Below are 18,450 nucleotides of genomic sequence, written 5' to 3'. Positions count from 1 at the left end.
CTGTGATCTGCATATATATATATATATATATATACATACATATATACATATATATATACATAAACATGTATATATGAAATATTGTTTTATACTAGTGAATGTGTAAAACTATAGCAACAGATAATTAAGTCAACATCTATGTGCACACACACTCAATCACTTTCAAGTGTAAGAATTTCTTTTCAGGCTGGGAAGATGGCTCAGTGGTAAAGTGCTTGCCTTGCATGCATGAGGCCCTGGGTTCAATTCCTCAGCACCACATAAGCAAAAAGAAAAAAGCCAGAAGTGTTGCAGTGGCTCAAGTGGTAGAGCGCTAGCCTTGAGCAGAAAAGTCGAGAGACAGCACCCAGGCCCAGATTTCAGGCCCCATGACCGGACTCCCCCACAAAAAAATAATGTCTTTTCTATGTTCCGTATGCACCTACACAGAGAGTACATGAGTTGCCCTTGAATTGTCCTGGTAGTTATTTATCTGGCTACTGTAGCTTCACATCCTTTGTTCTCTTAGTAGCCAGATGTCATGTGTTCAACAACAATACTTGTTACAGGCAAAAGTATCTACCCTGACACACATAGGAACTTGGATTTCAGAAATGCCACAAATAATTGGGAAGTACAGCAGTACTTATCAAAATTAAATAGATTACATATTTATTAGAAAGTTTGTCAGAAAAATAAACTTCAGTGCAGGATGAAACACTTGAAGAAAATTACAGTTGAAATTACATATAGCTAGGTGCTGGTAGCTCATGCCTGTAATCTTGGCTAATCTGGAGGCTGATATCTGAGAATCAGTTCAAAGCCATCTTGGGCAGAAAACTTGCCATGAGACACTTATCTCCAGTTACTCAATCAAGACTAAAATTGATACTGTGGCTCAATGTTGTAGAGAGATAACCTTGAGCCAAAGACCTCAGCAACAGTGCCCAGGACCCAAGTTCAAACTCTGCAATAGACAATAGATAAAAATAAAAAATAAATTACATATAATTTATTAACAACTCTGTACAAGGAAAATAGGATATGACACATGGCAACTTATGACTTCAAGTTACAAAGTTCCAAAGCATTTCCCCACTCTTGAGAACTAGGAGTAATCCACATTGAAAAAAATAGAAACATGAATGATTTATACCAAATTTCAAAACATACTATATATTATACAAAGGAAATGCAATAAACATGCATTTCACAATTTAGTAACATCATATAGTATAAAGAATCTGATTAACTGATTCATAAAAATCAATACAATGGAGATAAAACATCCAATATATCAGTGGTCAAATTAGCAGAATACTTTCCATCTATGATGGCTGTTCTGTAAATTATCCAGCCCTATCCATCCCACAATTGCAGAAGGCTCCTCCTGAGAATGGCCAGAAACCTGTCTACTATGAGTGCTCAATGTAGACCTGGTCCCATTCTCTATTATTTGGGCAAGTGATTGAATATCTGAAAACTTGCCAAAGGCACAATTTGGGAATGGCTTCCAGTAACGACATTTTAGTTCTCAGAAAAAAAGGGAAATTGAAGACAGTGGGAAAATGTACCAGATCCTGGAAAGATTTCTATCATTGTGCTAAATCTGTACCCTTCTACTGACACTTGAACAAACTGCAGCAATTGTCACTCCAACCACATGTCCAAAAAATAGCTTTCCAAATATTGACCTGTTTTCACGTTGGCAAATCAAGACACTCTATTGTGGTCCTGTTTTACTTAACCTATCTGCTATAGTTTGCCCAAGAGATAGTTGACCTTACCAATTTCTTAAATTTTAGGTCATCACATAAACACTTCATAGCCCTTAAACATTAAAAATACCTATCCATATAAGTCTGCATTGCATACTTATTACTGTTTTTCTTCATTTGTCATGTTATACATATTTGTGTATCCCATGGCTTAGTTCTGTAATCTTCCTTCTCATGAGTGTTACCACTGAGTACATGTAATTATTTCGTTTTTTTTCTCCAGCTCTGTTCTTTCTTTAATTCAATTCCTTAATAGCATCATGTCTACTGACAACTCCTAGCTATTGATTTTAACAAATTCAAAAGAGTCCAAAGTGAGCTTTGATTGTATCCCTCATTACTATTTGATTAATTGATAACTCTTCCAGTTGCCTTGTCAAAATATCTTGTAGTCATTTCAGACTTACCTACTATTTCACACCTCATATGTAATGTATGAGCAGGTTTTGACAAATTAACTCACATAATATTTTAGGAACCATAAATATATAGTATATGAATATTAATACTATGACTTAAATTCGTGGCCTTGGTTGTTGTTTTTTACTTTTCTTTTGTGCTCAGGTTGTCAGTCTTCCATTTGAGCCACAGCTCCACTTTTAGCTTTTTGGTTCTTAGTTGAAGATAAATGTCTCATGGTCCATTTACCTGGTCTAGCTTGAAACTACGATCTTCTGTTTTCACTCTTGTAAATAGCTAGATTTAAAGGTGTACACCAATAAAACCACCCCTATTATATTTGAATTAAAAATAAGTTCAAAGAACGAATATTTGTAGTATTTTCAAATCAATATGTTTTCATTTACACATTGTCTTAAGAGGTTTTTGTTATTACAGTTCACTTATCAAGAAAGGAAAGGAAAAATTCGTAACCAAAGAACCTTTGTATGTACCAATGCTCAAGCCTGCTAGCCACAATTTTTTTGCTGGGAAATAACAAAGGATGATATCGTCTACAGGCAAAGCAAGAGAAAAAGCTCTTCACTGAAGTTGCTGAAAGACTGATAAGGATGAGGACAAGCAACTTTATCCAGAAGTATCACAAAGTGTTTGCTGTGGATAAGTGTAGCCAATCTTAGAGGATGTTCATAATGATGAGGAGAATATTTGATCACAGAGGTGTGCTTTCTTGAAGATATCTATTTATAACATAGTTTGTGTACTGTTAAAAATGAGACAGTTACGATAGGGATATTGTCATTCCTTGTATCCTTCACAGTATAATACTAAAATGTTTTATACATATATTATTTATAGTAGTCGTAGAATATTAGTAATGATACATATATATGTATACATATGATATATAAATATATAATTTCTATGTTATGTAATAAGATACATTACATATATTATGCACACCTAATTTATACTGATAACACTAATATCCATTAAATTGATATTTGTTTTAGAATAAGGAATAGATTTTTTTGGTACAACAAGGAAGTAAGTAGTCACAAAAATGATTCCTTTTGGATTGTATATCCATAACAATCTATTCCCTGTGTATTGAGGGTACTGATTGATAAAAGCCTGTGTTCGTCAGCACAGGTGTCTTTGATACCAGGAATAATAAACAGTGGAAGCTGAATGATGTTCATTCAGGTATTTCTTTAGAAATTAAACTGATCTTCCTTGATATAAAGATCACTTGGGCTGTCATTATCCATACCCTTTTCATTTAAAAATATTTATATTCTGTATCAATGTTATTGATCTCATAACCATAATTAGTAAGATAATGTGGATTCATCTGCTCCATAGCTCTTGAAAAGTAATGAATGTGACACAGAATATCCTCAGATGTGGATGGTGGAATTCTGGATTTGAATTATGGGTCTCAACTGACCAGTCTTAGCAACTTGGACATTTGTTTGGGCTTCTTTCCTACTTTTGTTTTTAATAAAAAAACTTAATTCATTTCCTAACTTGAAGAACACTCATGAGCACTTAAATTACCCTAATGCAGGTTCAGTGCTTGGAATGGTGTCTGCACATTGTGTAGTAGGTCCCCAAGAAGTCAGCTTCCATCAACATGGTCACAGCATCCTTCCTGAAGGACTTAAGAAATATATACCCAATTGATATTAATATCTTTGAAAATTTGTCTTTACTAAAAAAAGTCTTGTCCTCATATGAAACAATGAAAGCAATGTTGGGGTTGTCCTGTGGCTTTTATTATGAAGGAGTTTTGCCTAAATTTCATTCTTACTCTATTAGTGGTAGCAGTGGCATTCTTTAGTGCTACCCTTCATATTTCTAGTTCTGTGTTCCAGTTGGAATACCACTGTTTATAAACTTCGTTTATAAACTTTGTTATAAGAATAAATAAACTACAACTGCTGAAGTTTTCAATAGTCAATGCATTACATTTTATGTGCTTAATATTTTCCTGAAATTATTACGTTTGGATTATATATCCCTAACAAACTATTTTATGATTTCTTATATGATTTATATAGAATTCTTATGTAATTCTTATATGACATCTTAGAGATCCATAAATAAAACATCTCAGAACAGGAAAAGAGTATGTAAGAAGTCATAAACAATACTATTATGGTGCTCTTAATGGCTAAGTGTAAAGAATATGTGACAAAACTGTTGGAAGATTCATTTGTTGTTTTTTTGTTTGCTATTCTCTCCCCTTTCTTTGTAGAAAAGGTTCTCACTATAAAGTGCCAACTGATCTGGACCTTTCAAGGCTTGTATCAGTGACATAAGTGATGGGATTAGGGACATGTGCTCCCATGGCTGGCTTTTAGGAAGTTCACAATATCGCAATACCTATACACATAAAGAAACTTTTGTGAGTAATGTGTATTCACTTCCTCAATAGCCACAATGTCAAAACATCAAATTACTAACAACTAGCATCACTAACACCTCCATAAATCAAATGCAAACTAAAAGCTCTACTTCAAAAACCAACATGTAAGGCAGTGTTGGAAATACAAGAAGATACATAATACATCTAAAGGAGTGAGTTCTTTAACACTGGCAATGAGCAGTGATAGCTGAATTTTTAACCAGGCTTGAAAAGTTCGGGTGTCCACTATCTATGTGATTAGAGTTGCAGAGTTGATCTTGGTATCAAGATTGGAGGTAACATTCTAAGGCAGCTAAGTTGCTGCAATATTGTATCTCGATACAGTGTGACCCTTCCTGATAATGGTAAACAGAGAGTAGAAGCTAAGTCAGTAAAATGTATAGGAAGGATTCTCCACTGAGAATAATTTCAGGGGGTGATCATTACTCTTGCGTTGAAAATGAATAGCCCATCATTCTGCTTTAAGCTCTAGCATATTTATGATTTGAGGACAATTATAACAAACCACTGTGCCATGAGTGCTGAGCAGTGTAGGTGTATATTACTATAACATATGTAAAAATCCTTACAGGTATGGAATGGCCTGACCATGACACTTAATTCTGTGTTGTTGAGTTTCATGGAGAAATGTTCATAATTAGGCAATTCACACTCATCTAAGTCTGAATCAGGCAACTGAGATAAGACATTAGGGTCATCACTCCAGTGACATGGTCTGTGACCTGTGAAATAAAAAACATTATTTAACAATGCATATGTGTTTCTGAAAATGCATGCAATACCAAATACCAAATATACAAAAGGGACAATTATCCATCTCATATTATCAGAAGTAAAGATATTCCTGAATTGTACTTACTTGCTAGAGGATCACAGGGTCACTGTTAACGTTTGGTATCTTTGCTCAATCTTCCTCAATCTTTTTTAAGGAAGTGTTTTTCCATAGTTTGTTTTGAGGTGTTCAGAAAATCAGTACTGTCACTAACCGCAACCATGGGACAGGAAAGATGATGGGATACCTGGCCAAAAAACTGAGAAATCACTGGAAATGATAGGAAAGAAGACACCAGAGGACCCAAAGCCTCATTGCCAGCTTCTGGATCACCAAATCCTGCTTAACATGTTTATATTTCTTCTACTACAAGGCGGGTGGTGGTCAGTGGCTATAGGTATGTCCACAAACTAAGGCATTAACCTAGCTTTGGTTACAACTATTAACATGAGGTATTGTTAGTGATAATTGAATCCCTTATTGTTAGGGAGCAGAAGGGAGTAATAGTCATTACATCCATAACACAGACATCCATCTTGTCTCCAAAGTCTTAATCTTTTAGTGTCCAACAGCTTGAATTTATATACTTTTGAGGTAATAACTCATACCCCTGTCTTTCCTTGACTGACCTTTCCAGAGCAGAGCTCTCAGTCTTTTGATTGCTGTTTGAGATGGCTTCGCAATCTATCCCTTTCCAGGTTTAACAGTTTGACCCTAGAATCCCTCACAAGTACTGTGACAGATGTCTTATTTTGAAAACTATATTTTTTCTAGGATAGGTTCAATTTTTAAATTTTATTTTATTTCAAAAATATTGTACAGAATGTTTACAGTTACATGAATAAGATACATTCCTTGTTGAATATTTTTATCCACTCCATTGTTGTTCTCATTTCCCTTTCCACTCTCCACACATGCTCCCCACCCCATAGTTGTAAAGTTCATTTCTGAAAGTGTCTTGTGAATATCATTGTTGCAATGGGTCACTCTTTGCACTTCTTTCATCACTATATTTTTTTCCCTTTCCATCTCCAAATCAGATAAATGTATATACAAGATGGAAGGTACCAAAATCAAGACAGAGTTTGCTAGGTATAAACCAATAGAAAAGACAAATGAAATAAAATAATATCTAGATACTCTACCGACATCAAGGTTGATATCTGAAAAAAAAATTTGCTGTTTCCATGTCATGGAGTTCATTTCAATTAGCATCATTTTGTAAGGTCAAATGTATATAACTCTGCAGCCAGCAATCCCACTCTTGGGCTTGTAGAAATGATCTCAAGCTAAAACACACTAAATCTACAACTATATTTTTTGCAGCATTATTACTATAACTAAGATATGGAACCAATCAAGATGCCCCTCAATGGATGAATGGATCAAGAAAATGTTGTAATTTTATGCTTCTATCAGAAAGAATGATAGAATGATAGCCCCTTTCTTAAGAAAAGGGAAAGACTTGGAAAACAATCATATTATGTGAAGGAAGCCTTACTCAAAGAAAAATAGGTTCCAAGATTTGCATCATTTTTATTAATTAATATATGCTTAGGATAGTCCTGACAGACAGGTTTACTTTTAAACTCTTAATATTCCCTTTTTTTCTCTCGCTCTTCCTATTTCATGCCAATTGTGTGTGTGTGTGTGTGTGTGTGTGTGTACACGCACAGTAATGAAACTTGATTCGGAGCCTCAAATTCTTGCTTGGTTTCTTCATTCATGACTGACTGAGTCTGTACTATTTCAACCAAGGTTTCACTCTGTCTTTGATTTAACAATTGAACATAAATATCTCATGGATTGCTACCCCAGCCATCTGTGAACCATGATCTTCCAATCTCAGCCTCGTGACTATATAAGAATAGGGATGAGGCACTGGCATCCAGCTTAATTGCCAAGTGTTTTTTTGCTTTGATTTGTTTTTGTTTTTTTTGTTGTTTTGTGCATTCAAAATCTGTAAGGAAAACAAATCGCTTATAACCAAGAATATTCACATAAAATGTGTGTTGTTTAAATATTACTTTATTAATGTTATCCTTTTACATCCACATTATGTGATTTGATTTTTTTTGAACTCTATCGTTGCAAATGGTCAAATCACATATATAATTTGAATCTTCTTTTCTTGGTTTTAGAGTGTGTTTCAAAACAGAATTTACCAAGGTTTAACTCTGCACTACAGAAGCATCACCTTTATGATTATTCAATGCCCTGTAAATCATAAGTTCATCACTTCTTGTGGCACCATATGAGCCTATAATACCTCCACATAGTTTAGACCTCAATGCCGTGCACTCTTCTGCCAAATATGCAAGGACATCCTTTGTAATTCTCCTTGGATTTTCACTGTTTTTCTCTCTACTCTCCCATGCTAAGTCCTGTGATGATCATGTTGATTTTCTCCCCTGTTACATTCATCATTGCATCTTGGGAACTACTGTTATGCACTACTGTACTTCTATCCAATCTCCTTGTGGTTCATCTTGTACCCCTCTCACCGCAGAGGGTCAGAGATTGAGGATATTTTCTTCACTCTTTAGCTCAGACATCTATCTTTACTTTCTAGCAATACATTCATTGAATTCTTTCTGTAAAGTCTAATGCCTTGAAAATGATTACTGCATTTTCATGGCTTTGTTATTTGGCATTGGGGAAGTACATAGATCAGTAACTGTAACTTAGGTAAAAGAAGACTGCAATCATGCCTCCGTAGATGTTGTTCATTGGGTAATGTTTACTTCAAGGTCTTCCTGCCTGCTTCCTATTCACTGTTATTTTTAAAGTAGCCTTTTCTTCTGGAAAGTATTTATGGGCCTAGTGTAGCTCAATTCCTACTTTAATTAGTTATTAATTTTATTCCAACATCATTTTGCAGTTCCTTCTGAGTTTCTTCAGGGTCTGTATAGTAATGCTTCACATTCTTAGATATGTTTTTAACATCGATGCATCCGATGATAAAAACACATTGCTTAAGTCACCATTTTGATGATTGAAAAGAAACCATGCTGCAATCTCACTATATCGCAATTTTCTGGTTTTAAATTCTTTTAGATTATAATTGATGCTGGAGAACGAACATTCTGTGTACAATTTTATATTTTCCTAATTATTTTTAGTATACTTTCCAATATTGTATAATGTTAAAACATTACTACTTACTTAGTTTTAGGATTTCTAAAATGGGTAGAGTAAAAGTTCTATTCATTCACAATTTTAAGACAACATTGCCCATTATGACCAAGTGAGATATTTTAAACTTTTTATTTGTGGTCCTTATTGGTGGTGCTGGGGAATCAAGCTCTTAGCTTCATGTGTCTTAGTCTACTGTGTGCCTCTGAGCCTGATGTGACCTATGGTTTTATTTTCAATCAACTGGGATAAAGAAAAATTTCCCTAGGAAGGATTTAACACTTGGTTACTTTCTCCAGTATCTCTCACACACATAAAAGTAATATAATTCTACACTGACAGAAAATGGTGTTCTTATATTTTATTTATTAGTATTAACTTTTTGTTTTTTGTAGCCCCACTCTTCACTATGTCTTGCCCATTTGCTATCCCTCCTTGCCATAAAACTTGACTAGATCAACTGGAAACCCACTTCTAGTCAGCATCCTCCTTAAAAAGCTCAACCTTAAATAACCTACCCCCTGGTAGCAATGCTAAAAACTTTCAAAGGCCTGACTTCAACCAGACTCCTTCCTGAAAGCCCTCCTCTGCTTTAGGGAAATCCTTCTTCCACTCCACCCCTTCCTGGAATCCCTGCTCTGCACCACCAGAAACCAGGCCACATCCATATCTCCTTCTATGTCCCACCTTGCTGCAATAGAACTCCGCCTACACCAGGCTCCTCCCTCAAATCCCCACCTCGTCCACCAGATGAGATCCGCCCCTAACTACTCTAGTCGCTCATAGTCGCATTGCTCCCATATCCTAGTACCTCCAAACTCTTCCCTTCCCTTTCATACCCCATCCCCAACCAGCCTTCTCACTCCAGCCCCCCTGGTTTCATCAGAATCTCTGCCCATAACTAGCCTACTTGTAAGAGGCCTAATCTCTCAGACACAGCCCTGAAACTACCTCTTCCCACAAAGCCCATCATGCTATACCAAAAACCCTTCATCTCCCTATAACTGCCCTTGAAGCCCTGCTTTGCTTGGCCAGAAGCTTCTCACACAGCCCATTTCCTGCCTGGAAAGGCAGCACTGCTCCACCACAAGCCTCTCTACCTCCCACATCTACTCTCTCAATGCCCTGACTTGCTCTCCAGATAACCCCCACCTTGGCTCCTCCCTCAGTTCCACATCCTACTCCACCAGATACCCTGCCCACAATTATCCTACACCATTGTAGTTCTTACATTCCTTCTCAAAGCCCCTCCTCCAACTAGCCCCATGGCTCCAAACCATGCCCTGCTCCTGAAAAACTCCACTAGAAAACCCCCACCACACTATGCCATTTCTGGACACCCACATTGCTCCACTGGAAACCACTGTTCCAGTTGACCTCCTTCTGGAAGCCTAGAAAACCTCCCCCACACTCTCCCATCTCTCGATACCATCATTGCTTCACTGGAAACCACTGCACCAGTTGGCCTCCCTCTGGAAGCCTCACTAGACTCAACTTTAAATCCCAGTCCCTTCATAGTCCCTTTTGGAAGGTTGTTTTGCCCTGCTGGAAATCCTGTCCATAGTCCATGTCCTGCCTTACAACACTGAAATACCCATCCAATCTCACTCCTCTTTTCGAAGTGGTAACTGGCAACACCAGAAACCCCATCCTAACTAGTCTAGTGCACTGGAACTTATCACTGCTCTCACAAAGCCCTGGTCCTGAAAAACGCCTCCATACATTGTGACTACATCCTGCTCTGCTGGAAACCCCACCTCCACCCTAACACAGTTCCCAAAGTCCTGCCATTCTCCATGAGAAACCCTGCCCCTTACTAGCCTATGTCTTCTTAGTACCACCATGCCCTCTCAAATCCACACCCTGAAAAGCCACTCCCTCATAGCTCTGCATTCCTACTCCAGAATCCCCACCTTCTGTCAACCTCTTCCCTCCATTCCCTGCCCTGCCTTATGGAAAACCTCACCCTACATGTCCCACAAGGGCTCACAGTGTTCCACCAGATCCCCTCCTGTAAGTAACCTCCTCCTTTGTAGCCTTGTTCTTCCTTCTCAAAGCCCTGTCCCAAACAGCCTCCTCCCCAGTGACCCCACGTTCTTCCAATGAAAACCTGTCCACCTGCCAGCTTCCATCCTAAATCCCACCTACTGCACAAGAGACCCCTCCTCTAACAAGTCTAGTCCTTGCTGTTCCCTCCCTGATGTCTCAATGCCCTACACAGACTGGCCTATGCCCTCAAATCCCTGTCCTGTTCCACCATACAGGCTGTGCCAATACCAACTCCTCCCTTAAACCAGACAGAGCTTAACCAGAAACCCTATGCCATCTCATCTATGAAGGTTTCATCTAGTAACTTTTATTACAAATGTGATTTTGAACATATCTGGGGAAATAGAAGTTCCAGCCTTCAGCTGGGCTGAGTTATAGAGAAGGATTTGTGCCTTTTTTTTTTTGACTTTTCAGCTAGTCCTGACAATGTAAAGTGCTCTTGTCTAAAACTGGATAAAAATCAGGCCAGTTTAATTTCAGGTGACTTCCCCCCCCAGCCTTCCTCCAACAGAAGGGATGCAAAAGACCAATTTTTGAAATGCCTTGCTAAATAAGCAAGCCCTGGGAAAATGAAGCTCAACAAAGTTACTTAGATTAAAATAAATAGTGTCTCAAAATTTTCTTTCAAAACTTTAAAATGTACATATAACTGATTTTGATTTTTGTGTGCTTAAAAATCTAAGTGTGTTTTGTATGTGCTTGTGAACATGTTCATGATAGAAATTGTCAGCATGCTGTAACAATTGGCTGAGTTTAAGTTTAAAGTTCCAAAGGTTATGAGATTTGATCATTACTAAAAAATTTTTAAAGCATTTTCACATTGTTTGAAATAGCTTTTTAAGGATTCTTTAACTTAAAAATTAGAAAATCTGGTATTTTAGAATGCATAAAGCTGTTTACACTGCAATCAAGATATCTGGCTTAAAAAAAAGGAGAAATTTAGAAGCCAACAGAAGACCTATCGTTAGGAGTGAAGGATGAACAGGCAGAAGTGCAGTTCAGCTGGTCATGCATGGTGGAACAGGCCCTGGGAAGAGTCCACGCATCATGAATTAGGGCAAGCGGGCACAAACGCAGTTCAACTAAATCTAAAGAGTCAGATTGGGTGTGTGCCCATTCCACAGGAAGGGCCAAGTGGCCCATATTTATTCTGCCCCTTTTCCCTACAGATAGACACTGGAAACATGATGGTAAAAATGAGTGATGTGAAGATCTGATTAACATTGCTAAACCTGCCCCTTGGATGTGTTAAAATTAAAATTAAGAAGGCCTTAAGAAGAGGATCAAAAAGTTTATTTGTATAATGTGGTTTGCTCTCTGATATTCTGCCATTGGATATGTTATTTTTAAGGCATAAAGGTGTTAAGTCTAGCTTCTTGGTACAGTGATGGTGATTCTAATTTTTGCATTGAGAAAAAAATGTTATTTGAGCTTAAAAGTTTTCATGTGTATCTGTTTAAAAACAAGCAGCCAAAAGGAAATGAGTGACACCTAGCCTCGAGAGTTTAAGAGGTTTTTCAAAATGCAACTAAAAACTAAAGTATAGAATATTAAAACAGAGATGAATAGGAGGCTTACAAATTAGGAATGGATTTCTGTATATAAAGTTTAAAAGTAAAATTGTTCTAAACATTTGCCTCAAAGTACAAAAAGGAAAAATTAGAATTACTAAAGTTATTGCTTAATTCCTATTTCAGTTTGGTCTCTTAGGTTTTTTTTTTTTTTTTTCCATAACAGTTCCCAGCAGATCCACAAAAAGTAGTGAGGATTCTTTTAAGTTTGTCAGATGTAACTTTGGCTCTTAATAAGTTTCAGGTGAGAATATGCTTAAAAGCTACTACTATGTTGACTGTCTTTTTGCTTTTAACTGGAGTAAAATGGCCTTTTATGAGACTCATTGATCTGAAAACTGGTTTGAATCCAGCCTAGGCAGATGAAGGTCTCTGTGAGAATGTCACCTCTACTCAGCCAGCAGAAGACAGAAAGAGCAAGCAGACCTGCTTTAGGATTCAATGTGGCAGAGTGCTAACCTTGAGCTGTAGAGCTGAGGGACAGCACTCAGGCCCCAATTTCAAGTCCAGCAACCAACTAAGGGAATTGCCAATGAGGCATTGTTTCCAGTGTGGAGAAGACACTCCTTGGACGGAAGTAATGGAGGAGCATCCAGAGACCGTAAGCCACTGCTTAGAAGGCAGAAATAATGTCAGATCCTTGAGTCATTTGTGCATGGCCCTTCAAAAATTTGTCAGAGCCAGAAGGTCATGGGAAGATAGTTTGTAAGCGTATCTATGACTGAAAGGGACAGGAACTTGTCAGTCATCTGTGATATTAGTAAAAAGCTAAGGTTGCAAAATGTGGAGGATAGTTTAAATCCCAACCCTTGTATGTGCCAAAAGTTCTAATTGGCAGTAACTTTTGAGCTGACACCACCTACATGAAATTCATCTTCTCAGGAAAAGTTTGTAAACCTGAGAGTGTGTTTCTATTGATATCTGTCTGAAGGGCTGCATAGGTATCTCAGACATTGTTAGGATTACTAGAGATCACCTTCCAAAGCCATTCATAAAGATCCTTTTGCAAACCAGAAGACTAAAGAAGCTCCACTGCTGTAGCCAGAAAAATGGTCTGTGCATTTGTCAAAAGTTAAAATATTGTTCTTAACCTCTTTGTAAAATAGGCTAAGTTTATAGGTTCTTGGCTAGGTAGGATCAACACTCCTGAGTCAGCTTCAAGAAGTGACAGAAGATGAATATTTGCCCATCATCCCTTATTAAGAACAAGGGAAAATATTCGCTTTTTAAAAAATGTGGCAAAATAGACAGAAGGAAAAGGCATGGGAAATAATAGTACAGGCCTGAGTCCTCTATATCTGCTTAGAAAATCCTAGCTTTATTAAAAGATCTATTTGTTTAAAAAGTTGTCATCTTGGTAAATTGTCCTGGGCTATTGTGTAAATTGTCTTAAAAACTAGTGGAGTCACAGCCTGCCAAACGTATGCAATGTATCCTTACCAGTCTATGTAGGAATTTGCAGTCCAGCACGAGATTTGACAGCCCCTTGGAGCCACTGAGAGACCCTGTTGCTGCTGCTGCACATCCTAATGGGTAAAGTTCAACAACAGCCTGACAGTTACCTGGAGGAAATCTACATCATCACTCAGATCACCTCCACCGTGGTAAATGTAGACTGCACTCCTGACTGATTCCATCACCTGAAAATGCTTCCCGGTTGAAAGCTGCTACAACTAAGATCCTGTGGGACATTCTCTTGGTAATATGCAGTAATTCTCTATACTCCCACAGTAGATATTGGAAACGAGGATATCACTGGCTTGCCTTAACTTTGGAGTCTAAAAGCCACACAAATACATTAGTTTTTATTCATCCTAACTTCAATTCAACTCATCTTTCTAAAAATAGTTTTTAGTTTCACTCATTATCTTGTCTTCCTTGTAAACCTAACCCTAACCCTCACCATAATCATACTCTAATCTTAATATTATTAGCAGTTTTCTATTTCACATTCATCCTAATTCTAACTCTACTTGTTATTCGAAGATTTACTTTGTTTGACCCTAAATTTTCCGTTTCCCTAATGCTTACACTAAGCCTATCTGGAACTAAAACCTAACTTTCACCCTAATGATAATCCAATTCTAATGTTTAAGAAAAATACTCTAGCTTTTAATTATTCTAATGAATACTCCAGTTTTCACTCTGGAAATGAGTTTCAGTTTGCCCTAATTTTCACAAATTTTCTGACTCTACCTCGAAAGTTATCTTGTTTCCTAACAGGAGTCATTATATTACTTGTCCTCACATTCTCTTACCAGGAAAAATACTGTAGTTTCCATTGATTCTGCCTTTTTCTGAACCACTGTATCTGAAAACAGTTTCAGATTTACTTACCATCTAGTCCATTACTTAACGCTAACTCTCAACCTAAACCTGTCTGGAAAACACTCATTAATCGTTACAAGAATGATCACTGAGAAATAAATATAATGATAATGTTCTAGTTACTATTCAGCCTCATATATTTGCTTCTACTTGTTAGTGAACACAATTTTATACTAAAAGCTTTATTATTCGTAACAGTAAATATAATCAGAAGAAAATATTTACCCTAATCTTAATCCAAATTATATGACAATACTAACACTAACACAAGTACACTAGTTTTCACTCATCCTTCCAAACATAGGTTTAAATTTTTCCAATATCTTAGTCATTTTCTAACCCTAAACGTAATCTTTCTTAACTGGAACATTGAGAATAACCATTAGCCTAATTGTGAGTAGATTCTAATATTAATAGCAATACTCTAGTTTACATTCATTCTAATTCTTACCAGGCTTATATTAAAATTTACCTTCAATTAGACCCTCATTTTTTTTCTCCTTCACTCTAAGCCTAACCATGGCTGGAATCCTAACTAACCATTACCTTGACACTAATCCTATCCCAATTCTAAAATTTATGAAAAATGCTCATTTTGTGCAATCCTAACTGAAATTCCATTGGTAATTCTTGAAATAAATTGTAGGTTTTCTGTAAACTCTACAGATTTTTCACTCTTAACTCTGAATGTATTTTGTTCCATAACAGGCATCATTATACCCATTGATCTCAAAACTTGATTTTATGAAATACATTGTACTTCCATTATCCCAGCTTTTCCTGAATTCCTACAACCTAAAAAAAGGTTCAGCTTTACTTAATATTTAACATTTCTTTTTTTTTTCCTTTTTGTCGGTCGTGGGGCTTGCACTCTGGCCCAGGGCATAATCCCTGAGTTCTTTAGCCCAAGGTGTGCGTTTAACCAATTGAGCCACAGCACCGCTTTTATGTTTTATAGTGGTTAATTTGAGATAAAAGTCTCATGGACTTTCCTGCCTGGGCTACCTTTGAACTGCGATCCTCAGAAAATAGCTTCCTGAGTAGCTAGGATAATAGGCGCGAGCCACTACTTTAACCCATTTCTTTACTCTATCCTCAACTCCGGTTAACCAGAAACCTAATCCAAATCACATTCTGATTGAACACCAAATGGTTGATGTAAGGAAAATTGTCTAGATTCTATTCAATCACACATTTTTTTGGCTTCTAATTCTAATTGGAAAACTAAAATTCACCTTAAAGCTTATCCTTCCCTAACCCTAACCGGAAAAAAAAGTATCTCACACTTTAAACCAAATTATATCTGAATATTTAAAGTAACACAGACTGGTTTTCATTCATTCTTCTTAAAATATGTGGCAGTTTTACACAATGTCTTACAGATTTTTCTCATCCTGACCACGTTCTAACTGGCACACCTTTCCTAATCCTAAGACTACGTATAACCGAATCATCATGTTAGTAGCAAGCCACTTTTTTCATATTTATCCTAACTCTTGCTCAGCGTGTAGGTCTAACTTTTACTTGCATTTCGAACATAAATTTTTAACTGTTTTTCTATGTCCTGTCAGGTTTTATTTTTCATTATTTAAAAATTTTTATTTTGTTGAAAATATGCTTTAAAGAGGGATTAGTTACATATATAAAGTAAGGAATACGTTTCTTGTTGAGCATTGTTACCCCTTTCTTTCTTGTTCTCTCACTATCCCATCCCTCCCCACTTCTCATACCTTTCCCTTCCCATGGTATAAACTTCATTTTCAACATAGTGTCTTGTGAGTATCATTGTTGCAATGGGTCATCCTGTGATGAACCTAAATTTTCTATTTCTCTAATCCTAATTCTTATTCTGTCAGAGATCCTAACCCTAATAATAATAATAATGATAGCTCAATTCAAAAGTTAACAAAAGATATTCAGGTTTTTATTTATTCTATTAATTCACTGTGCATCTTGAATTAACTTGCAGTTTAGCTTAAATCTTCCAAATTAGTTTATATGTGCATATATAAAGATGTAATTTTATGTGAAAAACAGAAGATCTTTGGAAGAAGGAGTAATGAGAAAGAAATAGAGGGAGTATAATCAAATACCATTAAAGATTTTATGGAATTGTCACTTCTGACAATTAATATCTATTAACAAAATAACTAAAAATTAATAAAGAACACACTGCCTTCTAATGTTCTTTAAGAGAGCCATGATCTACCTTCTGAAAAAAAAAAACTCGTGTTAGATAAACTTTGTCCATGCATAATTTATATTGTTTGCCAATTATTTAACTTAATGAATAAAAATTTATCAAATAAGATTCCATGACAAAAAATATAAAACAGTTACTTAGCAATTGTTTGAGAAAAAGTTATTGTCATGAGTTTTAAGAAACGGAATTGCTATTTCCCTACAAAGCAATGACTTAGGTTTACTAATCTAGTATTTGTAGTAAGCTTAGAGAACATAATTGGCATGAAAAACAACTAACTGTACATCTTGTTTCTTGAATGAGTGATATTTTAAACATTGTCTTTTATTCAAATAAATACTTAGGTTTACATTTCAAAGTAAGTTCAATTTTATCTCCTTTCAGAACAAGTACTTACCCTGCAATTAAATGTACTAGCATATTCAGGTATTTAGAAGCTAAATTTTCTATGTTTTATATGTAGCTCTACATATTCAGAATGACATGATTTTTTTATTCATAAATGTCTAACGTCAGATTTTTGCTTCATCAATATAAATTGTCTCATTAGGTTGTAGTCAAGGTTCCAGTAACCAGAGTGGTCAAAACCATTTCCTGAATTCTAAATTTTAAATCAAATCAATTTAAGCTTTGATAATATCATTTATTGTCTCTTCAGAGCAATTAATCTAAAACAAATACTACTTTTAAACATTTCACTCACATTGTAAAGAATATTAACATAGGTCAAAAAAAGACTAATTATTCCAGACTCATCATATTTGGTGATCTTAGTGTGAAGAATGCAGAGAGTAGAAGGTTCTTACACTCAATAAATAGTTTTGGTTAAATTAAGTCATATATCTGGATTTCTAATTTGGAGGTTAATCACATGGAAACAGGAAAACAATAAAAAAAAGTACTTTGGAATCAACAGAAAAAGATATTTGTGCATGTACCACAGTTGCTTTATTTGTTTGTAGGTGAACACTGGACTTCGATTTCTATCTTAGCTGTTGTTGTGAATAATGTGAATAACAATGAATTACAGATATATTTATGAGTTACCCAGAGAGAAATAATCACACGATTGGTGGGACAGATCATATTTCAACTTTGGATTTCTTTAGAAAACTGCATACTACTTTGTACAACGAGAACACTAACCTGTATTTTGACCAAGAGTGTCGAAAATTTCCTTTTCTCCACACTGTCGCCAGCCAACATTATTACATTTTGAGTTTTTTTAAAGGGCAGGTTTTTACTGTGTGCAGTACCCAAGACTGGCCTTAAACTCAAATCCTTTTACTCCAACCTCCAATCACTTGGAATTACCAGCCTTTACCTCCACACCTGGTTCCTTGGATATTGTTTATGAGTTATAATAGTTAAGAAGTAGTATCAAAGTAATTTTGAATTGCATTTCTCTAATGACTTCTGCTCACAAAGCATTAATCTAGCACAGAAGTTGTATTAAATACAAATTTGTAACTCCACAGGCAATTTTCAGGGCTTTTTGGAAAACATGTCTATTCAGAACTTTTGTCCATTTTTAATCAAGTTTCTTGTTAATCTCATCTTTAATCTCTCTATAGAAAATCAATAATTAATTCAAGGTAGTAGAAAGGAAAAAAATTAAGCAGCTCCTAAAATTTTTAAATTTTTAATAACATGATATTGCTTAAATCATTTTCTGTAAACGCTTGAGACTATGTAACTCAATTTAGTTAGACCTTTTACAAGGCTATATATATTTTATTTATTTTACTTTGATTGTTCTTTCCAAAGCCTGTACGGCTAATTTCACTTGCTTTCTTTCAGTCTCA

The sequence above is a fragment of the Dipodomys spectabilis genome, unplaced genomic scaffold, assembly GCF_019054845.1.
Source record: "Dipodomys spectabilis isolate Male_0828 unplaced genomic scaffold, ASM1905484v1 ptg000474l, whole genome shotgun sequence".
Taxonomy (NCBI): Eukaryota; Metazoa; Chordata; class Mammalia; order Rodentia; family Heteromyidae; genus Dipodomys; species Dipodomys spectabilis.
The sequence above is the reverse complement of the archived record's forward strand: the minus strand, read 5'-3'. Positions refer to the sequence as shown.